The sequence below is a fragment of the Apodemus sylvaticus genome, chromosome 21 (assembly GCF_947179515.1).
Source record: "Apodemus sylvaticus chromosome 21, mApoSyl1.1, whole genome shotgun sequence".
Lineage (NCBI taxonomy): Eukaryota > Metazoa > Chordata > Mammalia > Rodentia > Muridae > Apodemus > Apodemus sylvaticus.
The window spans coordinates 59,105,759-59,118,945 of NC_067492.1; positions in this window are offsets into that span (position 1 = coordinate 59,105,759).

Below are 13,187 nucleotides of genomic sequence, written 5' to 3' on the forward strand. Positions count from 1 at the left end.
ATAAACTTGGTCTCAGTCAACTACTTTATTGAGTTGCAAGGATGCTTTTCTAAATACATATTCCTTCTGTGGTTGTTGGCTGCCATTCCTCTTTAATGAGCTATCATGGTGGAGCACACCTTTAATGTCAGCACTCTGAAGGCAGATTGTTGTAGAAGTTTTTAATCCCGACCCAGGTTTCTAACCCACCTTCCAACCTTTAGCTCCCCGATAAAAGATATACACAGCCTTTATTTTTGCAATGAGCCTTAAATGGCACAAAAGCTAGGATTAGAATCCTCTTTAGTATTAGAATCTACTTTCCTATTAATAACCCCAAATTATTACTTACTATTTTCTCTGTTTCTTCTGGGCTGCTCGTAGCTCTAATTTGCCAGCCCGCGGAGCCATGTGATTTTTCTCACCTAACCTGTGGCAGCTTCTCCTTCTCCCTCATGCACCTCCTTCTTCTTCTCATGGTCCTCCTTGGACCCCAAGCCGGAGAAACCTAACACCCATCTATGTATCTTCTGCCTAACTATTGGCTGTTTCTGTCTTTATTTATCAATCAGAAATAACTTGGGGGTAGGGTCGCAGGTCTACATGCAGATTCCAGGGCTTGGAAACCCGGACTTAGCATTATAATAGACAGAAAGACCAAACCTCCTTTTCTCTCAAATATGCATTGAATCCAATTACAACAATTATGAAAATTATAGTCACATGATCTTTAATAATGAAATAGCCGGGGGGGGGTGGCACCCGCCTGTAATCCCAGCACTCTGGGAGGCAGAGGCAGGCGGATTTCTGAGCTCAAGGCAAGCCTGGTCTACAGAGTGAGCTCCAGGACAGCCAGGGCTATGCAGAGAAACCCTGTCTTGAAAAAAAAACCAAATCCAAAAAACAAACAAACAAAAATAATAATAATGAAATAACTTTTGATGCCATGTTCTGTGGTTCGCTGATGCTTTTGAAGCTATCTACATATAGCATGACTGAATTGCTAATCATTAATTTTTTAAATTATTTACTATTTGAATAACCTTGAAAAATGTTATTATAATTAACTAAATGAGAATCTAATATGACCATGAGTTTGACTGTCTATCCTAAACAGTTTGTAATAGCAGCAATTAAAAGGACTGGGCTTAAACCTTGTATTCTTAAGTGACTTGCATCAGCACAACACCCCAGCAGCTGTAGGACCACAGAACCACAGTAGACCCTTGGAGACAACCTGGTCCATGGGTATCACCTTGGCCTCAGGGGGTCGTGCAAACCACTCCCATCAATATGGCCCCCAGAGTCAGCAGAGCCATTGCTGTCAGCATGGTTTCAGGCTGCAGCCATGGACATCCACATGTCCTTTGGTGTTATAAGGGGCCACAGGCCCTACTCAGACCTGATCAAGATACCATCATGGACTCAAGGAGCAGCACCCCCACAGAATCCACTTGGTCTGAGACCACAGCACAGACTATGGACATTGTCACAGCCCCCAGCTATGGAAGAAGCAGACCTGGCTGTCAGCAGCATCAGGACCAAGACATCACCCTTAGAGCAGGGCTTGCCTCCCAGATCAGTGTGGCCTCCAGGGGTAGCTGGGCCCTCCTACATCAACAAGACTTTAGGTGGCAGCACAGGCCATCCACATCAGCCTGAGCCTCACTGCCATCGCATCTCCAGTGTAGCCCCTCTCCACAATATATAAACCTCTCCACCTCTCTGTCTCTGCCATCTCTCTACCACATACTTGTTTATGGTAGTGACACCCTCTTGCCTGAAACTCAAAGAGACAGGTTGCCCTGTGTATTTACACATGTTTTCCAATTTCTTTCTTGGGAGTTGGAGAGAGAACCTGGGATCTTCCTGGACTTTGTTGTCCAATCTGTGTAATGGCTGCAAACTTGGGCCCTCACCATGCCAAGTACCTTATCACTGAATGACCTAAGCCTGGCAGTATTGTTTGTAACCTCTGAGAAGATTACATGCTGCCTGGTTGGTTTCGTGGGGTTTTGTCTTTTTTTTTTGTTTTGTTTTGTTTTTTGTTTTTTGGTTTTTTTTGTTTTTTTCAAGACAAGGTTTCTCTGTGGAGTCCTGCCTGTCCTGGAACTCACTCTGTAGATCAGGCTGGCCTCGAACTCAGAGATCTGCCTGCCTCTGCCTCCCAAGTGCTGGGATTACAGGTGTGCACCACCACTGCCCAGCTTGTTTTTTCTTTTTCTTTTTCTTTTTCTTTTTCTTTTTCTTTTTCTTTTTCTTTTTCTTTTTCTTTTTCTTTTTTTTTTTTTTTGGATTTGGTTTTTTCAAGACAGGGTTTCTCTGTGTAGCCCTGGCTGTCCTGGAACTCACTCTGTAGACCAGGCTGGCCTCGAACTCAGAAATCTGCCTGCCTCTGCCTCCCAGAGTGCTGGGATTACAGGCATGTGCCACCACCGCCCGGCTGGGCTTGTTTTTTCTTAACAAAGCCACATCCACAGAGTGACAGTGGAGACCCCCACTTTTAGACATAGGCTAAGATGACTGGAAGCTCCGAATTTTGATGTCCCCATTGTTGGAAGTAGCCAGGTCCATTACTGTATTTGATCAAACGTATTTTCTAACCAAGGTGATGGCACCCACATATCATCACAGCACTTGGGAGCCTGAGGCAGGAGATTCTCCTGCAACTAGGAATGTGAAGCCAGATTGGGCAACACAGTCAGGTGCTATTTCCATATCCATATGCAGCCACAAGCCAAGCATTCGGACATATCCAGTCCTGGGAGACATCAACATGGCACACCAGAAACAAAGGGAGGCCGTGGGTGCTCTGAAGAGGCAGCTGTAGCTGAAGAGGCAGGGCAAAAAAATGAAGAAACAGGTGCTCATTACCTGAGAGGGGATGTTCCCAAGGTTAACCAAAGAAGCTGAGGCCTAGGAGGCTTGAGACTGTTCCCAAATAGGAAACCAACTCCTCTGAGTAGCTCAAGATGTCTTCTGGAAAATGTGCAAATATGCCACACCAACTCCAGTGTCCTCTGTGTGACAGGACAGTACATCATTAAGGCAGATGAGAGATAAATGCCCCTTGGGGCTAGGCTCCCTGGAGGTCTCTGGCAGAGTGCCTACCTCTGGCCTTGAAAAGGGCCTCGATGTTCTCCACAGATACTGCGCTTCCTGTCTTATGGGTTCTGCACTGTGTCTTTCTTCTTCCTATTCTTAATTCTTTATATAGCACGATCCCAGCCTACAAGCTGGTTAATTGATAAAGGAGGATTTGATGTTCCAGTAGAAGGAAAAGAGGATGTGGCAGTTACGCCTACTGCTCCCAGTCTTGAACTCAATGAACTCATGTTGAACCTTAGTGAAAGAAGGTCTTGGGTTGTTTCTCATCAGGGCGCCCCTTTATTACTAGCTTTAGCAAAAGTAGTGACCAAAAAATATGAGATATTAGGGAATGTTATGGATAGTTTGTAGCAGGATGAACACAGTAGGAGAAAATATAGGACTACTGATGAGCCATTGCCTTATACAGGTGCTTATAGTAAAGAAGGTAACAGATGGGTAATAGCATTGAAGGGCAGAGGTCCTATAGTATACTTTAAATTTTAGAGATAGATTAGCTTGAGCCAGACCACCTTGGGGTTTGCTTTCCAGGGCAGTACAGAGGGCTCTTGTAATGAATATGTGCTCATTCTTAAAGCATTTTGACTTTTGGTAGCAGAAGAAGGCTTATAGCATACAAATTGGCCTGAAAGCCCAGGTTCTCCTATTGATTATTAACACAACTTTAAGTGACCAAAAATTAGACTCGAAGACCACATGTCTAAAGTTCATGACTTAAGTCTGCTTTTGACCATGGTTCACAGAGCAATAGTTCCTGTGGGCACCATGCCATGTCTACTTACTGTTCTAATTAAGATGGAAGTGTACCTTGTTTAGTAACTGTATGAGTGTTTCTGGAGGTGTGCCAACCTCGACCTGTTCCTCAATATACTAAAAATATGCCTGACTGAAAAATTAAAGTTGCAGCAGATTCAAACCGCTCTCTTGTGTGTCTGTTTGTCATTATCTCGCCACACCTATGCCTTCCTGAGTACCAAAGCCCTGGTTTTCCCATGGTCATGACACCAGGAAAGCAAGATTTGGATTTAAAATCACAGGTCATGAGGCTGATGGAGGGCATCATGAAGAGCTTCATGAAGGACATAAATAATTGCCTTAAAGAAATACAAGAGAACACAAGTAAACAGCGAGAAGCTCTTGAAGAACTAAGGGAAAACACAACAAAACAGGTGAAGGAATTAAACAAAGCCATCCAGGTTCTAAAGAAGAGGTAGAAACAATAATGAAATCACAAAGGGAGACAACTTGGGACATAGAAAACCTAGGAAAGAAGTCAGGAGTCATGGATCCAAGCATCAACAACAGAATACAAGAGATGGAAGAGAGAATCTCAGATGCAGAAGATACATAGAAATATATATCTATGTATATAACATACAAATATATGTATAATAACATATAGAAGATATATGATACAACAGTCAAAGAAAATGAAAAATGCAAAAATATCCTGACCCAAAATATCCAGGAAATCCAGGACAAAATGAGAAGACCAAACCTAAGGATTATAGGCATAGAAGAGAGTGAAGATCTCCAACTGAAAGGGCCAGCAAATATCTTCAACAAAATTATAGAAGAAAACTTCCCTAACCTAAAGAAAGAGATGCCCATGAACATACAAGAAGCCTGCAGAACTCCAAATAGATTCAACTGAAAGGAAATTCATCCTGTCATATAATAATTAAAACACCAAATGTACTAAACAAAGAAAGAATATTAAAAGCAGTAAGGGAAAAAGGTCAAGTAACATATAAAGGTAGACCTATCAGAATTACACCAGATTTCTCACCAGAGACTATGAAAGGCAGAAGATTCTGGGCAGATGTCATGCAGACCCTAAGGGAACACAAATGCCAACCCAAACTGCTATATCCAGCAAATCCCTCAATTACCATAAATGGAGAAACCAAGATTTTTCATGACAAAAACAAATTTATACAGTATCTTTCCACAAATCCAGCCCTCCAAGATATACAGAGAACTCAAGAAGGTAGACTCCAGAGAGCCAAATAAACCCCTTAAAATGGGGTCCAGAGCTATACAAAGAATTTTCACCTAAAGAATATTGAATGGCTGAGAAGCACCTAAAGAAATGTTCAACATCCTTACTCACCAGGGAAATGCAAATCAAAACAACCCTGAGATTTCACCTCACACCAGTCAGAATGGCTAAGATCAAAAACTCAGGAGATAGAAGGTGCTGGTGAGGATCTGGAGAAAGCATAAAACTCATCTACTGCTAGTGGGTTTGTAAGCTGGTACCACCATTCTGGAAGTCAGTCTGGTAGTTCCTCAGAAACCTGGGAATGATACTTCCAGAGGACTGTGCTACACCACTCCTGGGCATATACCCAGAGGATTCCCCAGCATGTAATAAGGATACATGCTCTACTATGTTCATAGCAGCCCTATTTATAATAGCCAGAAGCTGGGAAGAACCCACATGTCCCTCAACGGAAGAATGGATACAGAAAATGTGGTATATATACACAATGGCGTACTATTCAACCATTAGAAACAATGAATTCATGAAATTCTTAGACAAATGGATGGAACTGAAGAACATCATCCTAAGTGAGGTAACCCAGTCTCAAAAGAACACTCATGGTATGCAGTCACTGATAAATGGATATTAGCCCAGAAGCTTGGAGTACCCAAGACGCAATGCCCATATCAAATGATGTCCAAGAAGAAGGAAGGAGTGGCCCCTGGTCCTGGAAAAGCTCAGTGCAGCAGTGTCAGGGAATAGCAGGACAGGGAAGTGTGAAGGGGTCGATTGGGGAACAGGGGGGGGGAAGGGCTTATGGGACTTTCAGGGAGGGGAAATCCAGGAAAGGGTAAATCACTTGAAATGTAAATAAAGAATATATTGAATAAAAAAAAAACTTCCTTAGGCAGGAATCTTCTGCTATTGCCTCTTGTACTTTCAGGTATATTTTGGTATCATCAACTTTTCTACCACACTCATGTTTGGTTGCCATATGTGGTTGAGCACACAGTTGAAGAATCTGGACTCTAAATGATGTTGGGTTCAGGTGTCAAATGGACTCATGCTGTAATGAAATGGAAGGACAGAGAAAAATGAAGGCAATCCATGACAATAAAGGTGACTGAGAAGCCAAATTTCCCTTCCTCCAAGGGAAAGTAAGTCTCACTTTATGGACATAGCCTCAAGGCAACTCCTGGATGTTTAGCAAGCAAACTTACGTACTAAAATAACAACTGTGAAAAAAAGTTCAAGGGGACTGGAGTGATGGCACAGTGGTTGAGAGCACTGACTGCTCTTCTGAAGGCCCTGAGTTCAAATCCTAGCAACCACATGGTGGCTCACAACCTTCTGTAATGGGATCTGATGCTCTCTTCTGGCATGTCACAGTGTACTCATGTATATTAAATAAATAAATCTTTAAAATGAAAGTTCATTTCAAGAGTTATCATACAATAGAACTGGGAAGAAAGAATTAATATAAGCTATTTTGGGAACCATTACTAATTCCTACAGGAGCAGAAAAGCAAGTATATGATACTAAATTGTTGGATGGACAGTACAGCAACCACTATCCTTCTCTTAGCACAATTTTCTCGAAGTTATATGGTCTATGTTAGCATATTTTTAATGTACAACTCTTTCATTTATGAAGAATTCTTGCTAACATTATCTTGTGGGAAATCAATGTTAACATAAGCAACACACTGATGGTGAAAAGAGAAATTTGTGAGTAGGCTTATAACAAATTTCAGTGTTGTGAACTTTATTCCATCCAGATGTCATCCACCAAATGCCTGCTCTATGCTAGCGATAGGTTGAGTATTACAGGATCCCAACACCTGACCTCAAGCAGGTAACAATGTACTCTGAAGTCACTGGACATCAAAGGAAGGATGTATTTGAAATTGCCCTAGTGCTGGGCGGTGGAGTAAGTTCCAGGACAGCCAGGGATATACAGAGAAACCCTGTCTCAAAAAAACAAAACAAAACAAAAAAAACAAAACAAAAGAAAAAACAAATCCAAAAACCAAAAGAAGAGAGAGAGAGAAGAGAGAGAGAGAGAGAGAGAGAGAGAGAGAGAGAGAGAGAGAGAGAGAGAGAGAGAGAGAGAGAGAGAGAAAGAAAGAAAGAAAGAAAGAAAGAAAGAAAGAAAGAAAGAAATTGCTCTAGGAAAAGATACAGTGTTGTGTGTAGTTCTGCACTTCCTCCATTTGTTCCAGGAAGTGGCCGCACCACCCACTCCCACCAGGCTTCCCTTAAATTTGCAGATAAAAGACACATAGATAGTTGTTCCTTTTCAACTTGCCTTTGAACACTATTGCTGGCTCTACTATCTCTTGCCTGGAAAATGTACCCTTATTATTACCCTTAGCTCTGTTCCTCCCATCTGCCCTAAACTTCAGTGGCTAGTCTCATTTAGCCCCTGCCAACATCCCTTACCATCCTCCTGTAGTAGTGGCCAGAGGCCCTGGCTCCTCCCAGTGCTCACATGCCTGCTGGATTCTTTACCCTCCAAAGCATTGTAAATCTCCTTCTCCATCCTTTTGTTTACCTGCCTATCTCCAGAGACCTGGAGGTCTCACTATGGCTTCCATTACTAACAAATCAAGAACCAACTGGGAAACAGGAACTTAGCATCAAAAACTACCCCTACACTTCACCTTTTCTATCCAAAGAAAAAACAAAATCTCTTCTCCCAGACATAAATTGAACAAAACCATAACAATCATGTAAGTTACACAGTATGGTATACAAATAACATTCAATCCATCATATTTGTCAATTAGAAAAAGTAATTTTACCATCATTTCTAACTGAAAGAACTATGCATCTCTTTTTTTTTCAAGAGAGGGTTTCTGTGTAATCCTGGCTGTCCTGGAACTCACTCTGTAGACCAGGCTGGCCTCGAACTCAGAAATCCACCTGCCTCTGCCTTCCAAGTGCTAGGATTATAGGCATGTGCCACCACACCCGGCAAGAATTATGATCCTATCCCTTGATTATGTTTAGATTTTAGCCTGTTATGCCATCTGAAAACCATGCCCTCCACTCTATAACCTCTCTCTCAATGTTAAAAAACTTGAGATTGATTACAAGACTAAAACTAGTTTTCAACCCAGTCAGAAATCTGAAAATGACTCAAAGGTTTCCTGTTTATATAAGAAGCACCAAACGTAGCTTCTCAAAGTTAAACAACTGTAGAGACAGCTGACTTACCTGGACAGCAACCCCAATTCCTCAAAAACATTGATGCATCAGTCTTCAGCCTTCTGGCCCAGGATCATCTGTCAGACCTTTATAGAGTAGAATTATTAAGGACTGTTTACCCTATATTGGCAGAGCTAACAGTTTATACTATTCTGTATAATGTATCCTTTTCCTGGACAGCATCCTGCCTGCAGATGATATAGGCAAATTCTGCCCAGTGGTCACCCTGCCATGATAAGCAACCTTGCCTGGAGGTGAAGATGCTTGATATCTTCTTTGAACCAAGAAAGGTATGCTCTCAGGAGCAGATATCTCTCATTGTTAAATGATTAAATAACATTAAATGTCACATTCTGTAGGTTTCTGGTGTTTTTGAAGGATATATATATACTGTTAAACATTGACTATTTAGCTATTTCTAATTGAAATATATGAAAAACATGCTTTTATAATTAAATCAGAATCTAACAAAAACATGAAGTTGTTATCTGGCCCTTAACTTGTAGCGATTAATCCTCTAAGAACAGTCTATAATTGCAGTTTTTAGAAGGACTGGGTCTATCTAAGCTTTCTATTCTTAGAGTAATTGCATGGCACAATGTCTATCTAAGAGTAACAATATCAATCTCAAATTTTGTATCAATAAAAGAAATCCATACTAATGAAAACCTTAAATCTCTGTAACTGCCCGCAGTTACACGGAACAGGTTACTTGGAAGGAAAGCTGGGGATGTATGGGAAAGCTGCAAAAAGAGAACGAGAACAAAACAACAGTTGCTGTTCAAGGTCTCAAGGTTTAATGGAGGACTCCAAATATATAGGCAGGGGAGAACCCTTCCCCCAAAGGCTGGGAACTTGCCACAGAACCTGTTTGGTTGCTCAGCAGGAGGCTAGTGTATCTCAGGAAACTGCAGGTCCTGGAAGAACAGTGGGCTTCACCTTGGTTTGAGCGGTCCACGCTAAGTGGAGGGGATTATAACTAACACAACAGCTCCCGCTCAAAGGCTAGGAGAGGAATTTCACCTTGGTCGATATCAAGTTCCCGCCAGGGGGCATGGCACCCCAATAAGTCTCTCTACAAATCTCTATCAAAATAAATTCTATACAAATGTAATAACTTATAACTTCAACCTTGCATCAATATGAAGATTCTACCAAATAAGATTATCACTACACAAACCGTCCCATCTATTTCCAAAATTATGACCATTGACGAATTATCCCTTAAAATGACAACTCTATAATTTGTAAAATAACCATTACCAGATGTTCAAATCCAGGGAATTGGTCTGAAAACTCTCTGTAGCTTCTTCCAGCTGAACAGGGCCAATGAAAAATTGAAGGGCTGGGGAGAAGTAGAAAATGTTGTTAGACTTCAGAAAGCAATGCTTTAGCAACCGTTATCCAGTCTCTGTACACTTAGAAAGCTCAGGGCTTGACTGAAGTTCTGACTAGATCCATCTGAAAGGTTGAATGAGGCAAGACAACCTGGAATCCATGACACACGGGGTCTAAGCAGGTCAGTTCAGCGTGTCTGAGGATGAATCTCACCAAAGCTGTACATTCTGTAATATATAAATCTCACAACCAAAAATTTAGTACCATTAAGACATCCATATAGACTGTGCAGAGTGGACAGATTAGTGAAGGATGACATTCTGTTCCTTGTTTGAGCATGTGAAAGACAGCTGTCTTTTGTAATATGAGTTAATTTTATTAATAACCAATTATAATCAGGTTTTATCCCTGCCACGTGAAGGATGGCACTGTGACTCTTTACCTGTCCTTTTTGATTCTCTTCAATATCTCTACTTCTTCAGGGGTCTGCCCCTGTCATATTGGATGCATATCACTCTGGAAGGGGTCCAGAGCCTGTTCTCCTTTCCTGTCAACACAAATGTACAGCCTTTCTCCCAAAATAGCAAGTCTTTGGTCCAGCAACCGGAAATCATTAAATGTTTAGCTTGACCTCTCTCCCAGAGGAAATCTAATATAACCACCAAACTTAAAATCACACTCATTTTGATAATTAAAACAATTCAAAGCAAATAAAGCATTCTAAACAAATATTACATTTTGAGACAGTGCTTGTACTGTCCCCTGCCCCAACCTTCATGAGATCAAGGTCTAAATTATTTATTTAATAATTCTATCTGCTTACTGTATAAGCCTATTTCCAGTCTCTCTTCTGATATAATTCTCAAGACCTAAGTTTCTACTGTCTGAGATAGGCTAGGCACTCTATTCCCTGCCTTCATTATAATTTTTTAAGATTGAGTGCCTCAATATTCTAATATCTATAAATTCCCTTCTGTTTACTGAATAAGTCATTTCTTAGGCTTCTAATCTGTCATGCCAGGAATCAATCCCAGAATTCCCATGAAGTCCACTTTTAAAGAATTTGAATTTTTGATCTTAGCCATTCTGACTGGTGTGAAGTGAAATCTCAGGGTTGTTTTGATTTGCATTTCCCTTATGACTAAAAATGTTGAACATTTTTTTAGGAGTTTATCTGCCATTCGATATTCCTCAGGTGAAAATTCTTTGTTTAGCTCTGTAGCCCATTTTTAATAGGGTTGTTTGGCTCTCTGGAGTCTAACTTCTTGAGTTCTTTGTATATCTTGGATATTAGCCCTCTGTCAGATATAGGGTTGGTAAAGATCAGGTGGGTTCCTGTTTTGTCCTTTTGACAGAAACTTTGTAATTTTATGAGGTCCCATTTGTCAATTCTTGATGTTAGAGCATAAGCTATTGGTGTTCTGTTCAGGAAATTTTCCCCTGTGCCCATGTGCTCAAGGCTCTTCCCCAGTTTCTTTTCTAGTAGTTTGTGGATGTGAAGAAAGGGGAACACTCCTCCACTGCTGGTGGGATTGTAAGCTGGTACAACCACTCTGGAAATCAGTCTGGCGGTTCCTCAGAAAACTGGGAATGATACTACCAGAGGACCCCACTATACCACTCCTGGGCATATACTGTACTGGCTAGTCTTGTGTGCCAACTTAACACAGGCTTAGTTATCACAGAGAAAGGAGCTTCAGTTGGGAAATTGCCTCCATGAGATCCAGCTGTGGGGCATTTTCTCAATTAGTGATCAAGTGGGGAGGGCCCCTTATGGGTGGCACCACGTTTGGGCTAGTGCTCTTGGGTTCAATAAGAGAGCAGGCTGAGCAAGCCAGGGGAAGCAGCCAGTAAGAAACATCACTCCATGGTCTCTGCATCAGCTCCTGCTTCTTGACCTGCTTGAGTTCCAGTCCTGACTTCCTTTAGTGATGAACTGCAACGTGGAAATGTAAGCTCAATAAACCCTTTCCTCCCCAACTTGCTTCTTGGTCATGATGTTTGTGCAGGGATAGAAACCCTGATTAAGACATATACTCAGAGGATTCCCCAGCATATAATAAGGATACATGCTCCACTATGCTCATAGCAGCTCTATTTATAATAGCCAGAAGCTGAAAAGAACCCAGATGTCCCTCAATGGAGGAATGGATACAGAAAATGTGGTATATTTACACTATGAAATACTACTCAGCTATTAAAAACAATGAATTCATGAAATTCTTAGGCGAGTGGGTGGAACTGGAGAATGTCATCCTGAGTGAAGTGACCCAATCACAAAAGAACACACATGGTATGCATTCACTGATAAGTGGATATTAGCCCAGAAGCTCAGATTACCCAAGACATAATTCACATATCAAATGATGCCCAAGAAGAAGGGGGGAGAGGCCCCTGGTCCTGGAAAGGCTCAGGACAGCAGTGTAGGGGAATACCAGGATAGGAAAGTGGGAAGGGGTTGATTGGGGAAAAGGGGGAGGGAAGAGGACTTATGGGACTTTTGGGGAGGGGAGATCCAAGAAAGGGGAAATCATCTGATATGTAAGTTAAGAATATATCGAATTAAAAAAAGAATTTAAAAAGAAAATAAAAAAGAAATATCCAGGCAAGACCTTTTTATATCACCTCTAAAGCATTTTTTTCACTCAATCACTCTTCTGTGGGAGCTTAATATCTCTGTATACTTAAACAATTACCATTATACTCCCTTCTGTCCCTAAAAACAATTAAATCCAATTTCCTCATCTCTATCCTCTGTGTGCTTTTTTGGAGGCCAGCAGCCTTTTACTGTCTGCCTCTGCCTTCCTCCAAACAGCCTATCTTTGCATAGCAAGGAATACCAGCACCCATGAGCAGCTCTTTCTAATCCTTCCAAACTATAGGAAGAATTGAAGAATTCCTCTCCTGGCTCCAGCAAAGTCTATATTCCCTTCTAGCTTTAAGAACAATTAAACTTTAGAACCCTATCCTTTGATTGCCTGTTTGTAAGAAGCAGGCAGCTTTAGCTTTACTATCTCTGCCTCAGAGCAGCCATCCTGTCTCATGTCACAGCAGGGGATCCAGGTGAGCTGAGCCTGTCCCTGTGCTCCTTTGTCTCAGTTTCCTGAAATCTGGAGCCACCACTGAGTCTCTTGCTGAGACTCAGTTCACTCCTCTTCCTGAGAAACCAATTTTCCCACTTCTGAGACTTTTATCACTCTGTGTATGTGATCAATCCAAGAATTCCTAAATTAATAGTGGATTCTTGTTTATTTATTTATTTTTTTAATTTTCATACAACATATTTTGATCAGGTTTTCCCCTTCCCAAATTCCTCCCAAAATGGAGTCTTGATGATAATATTGAATAATATTGATAATATTGAAGCCTGAAACCTGAGGATGGGATCAGAAGTCTGAGACCATGTGACATACTCAAGTGGGGTGTCCATGGGTGATGGAGCCGCAGACCCAGACCCCAGAGAGGTGAACAGAACACAGACTCCTGTGTGAGCTTCTCCATTCTTTCTGTACCTGCTCCATCCAAGGATGCTGCCTGTGGGGGACATGCCACTCCTTCCTGAGCC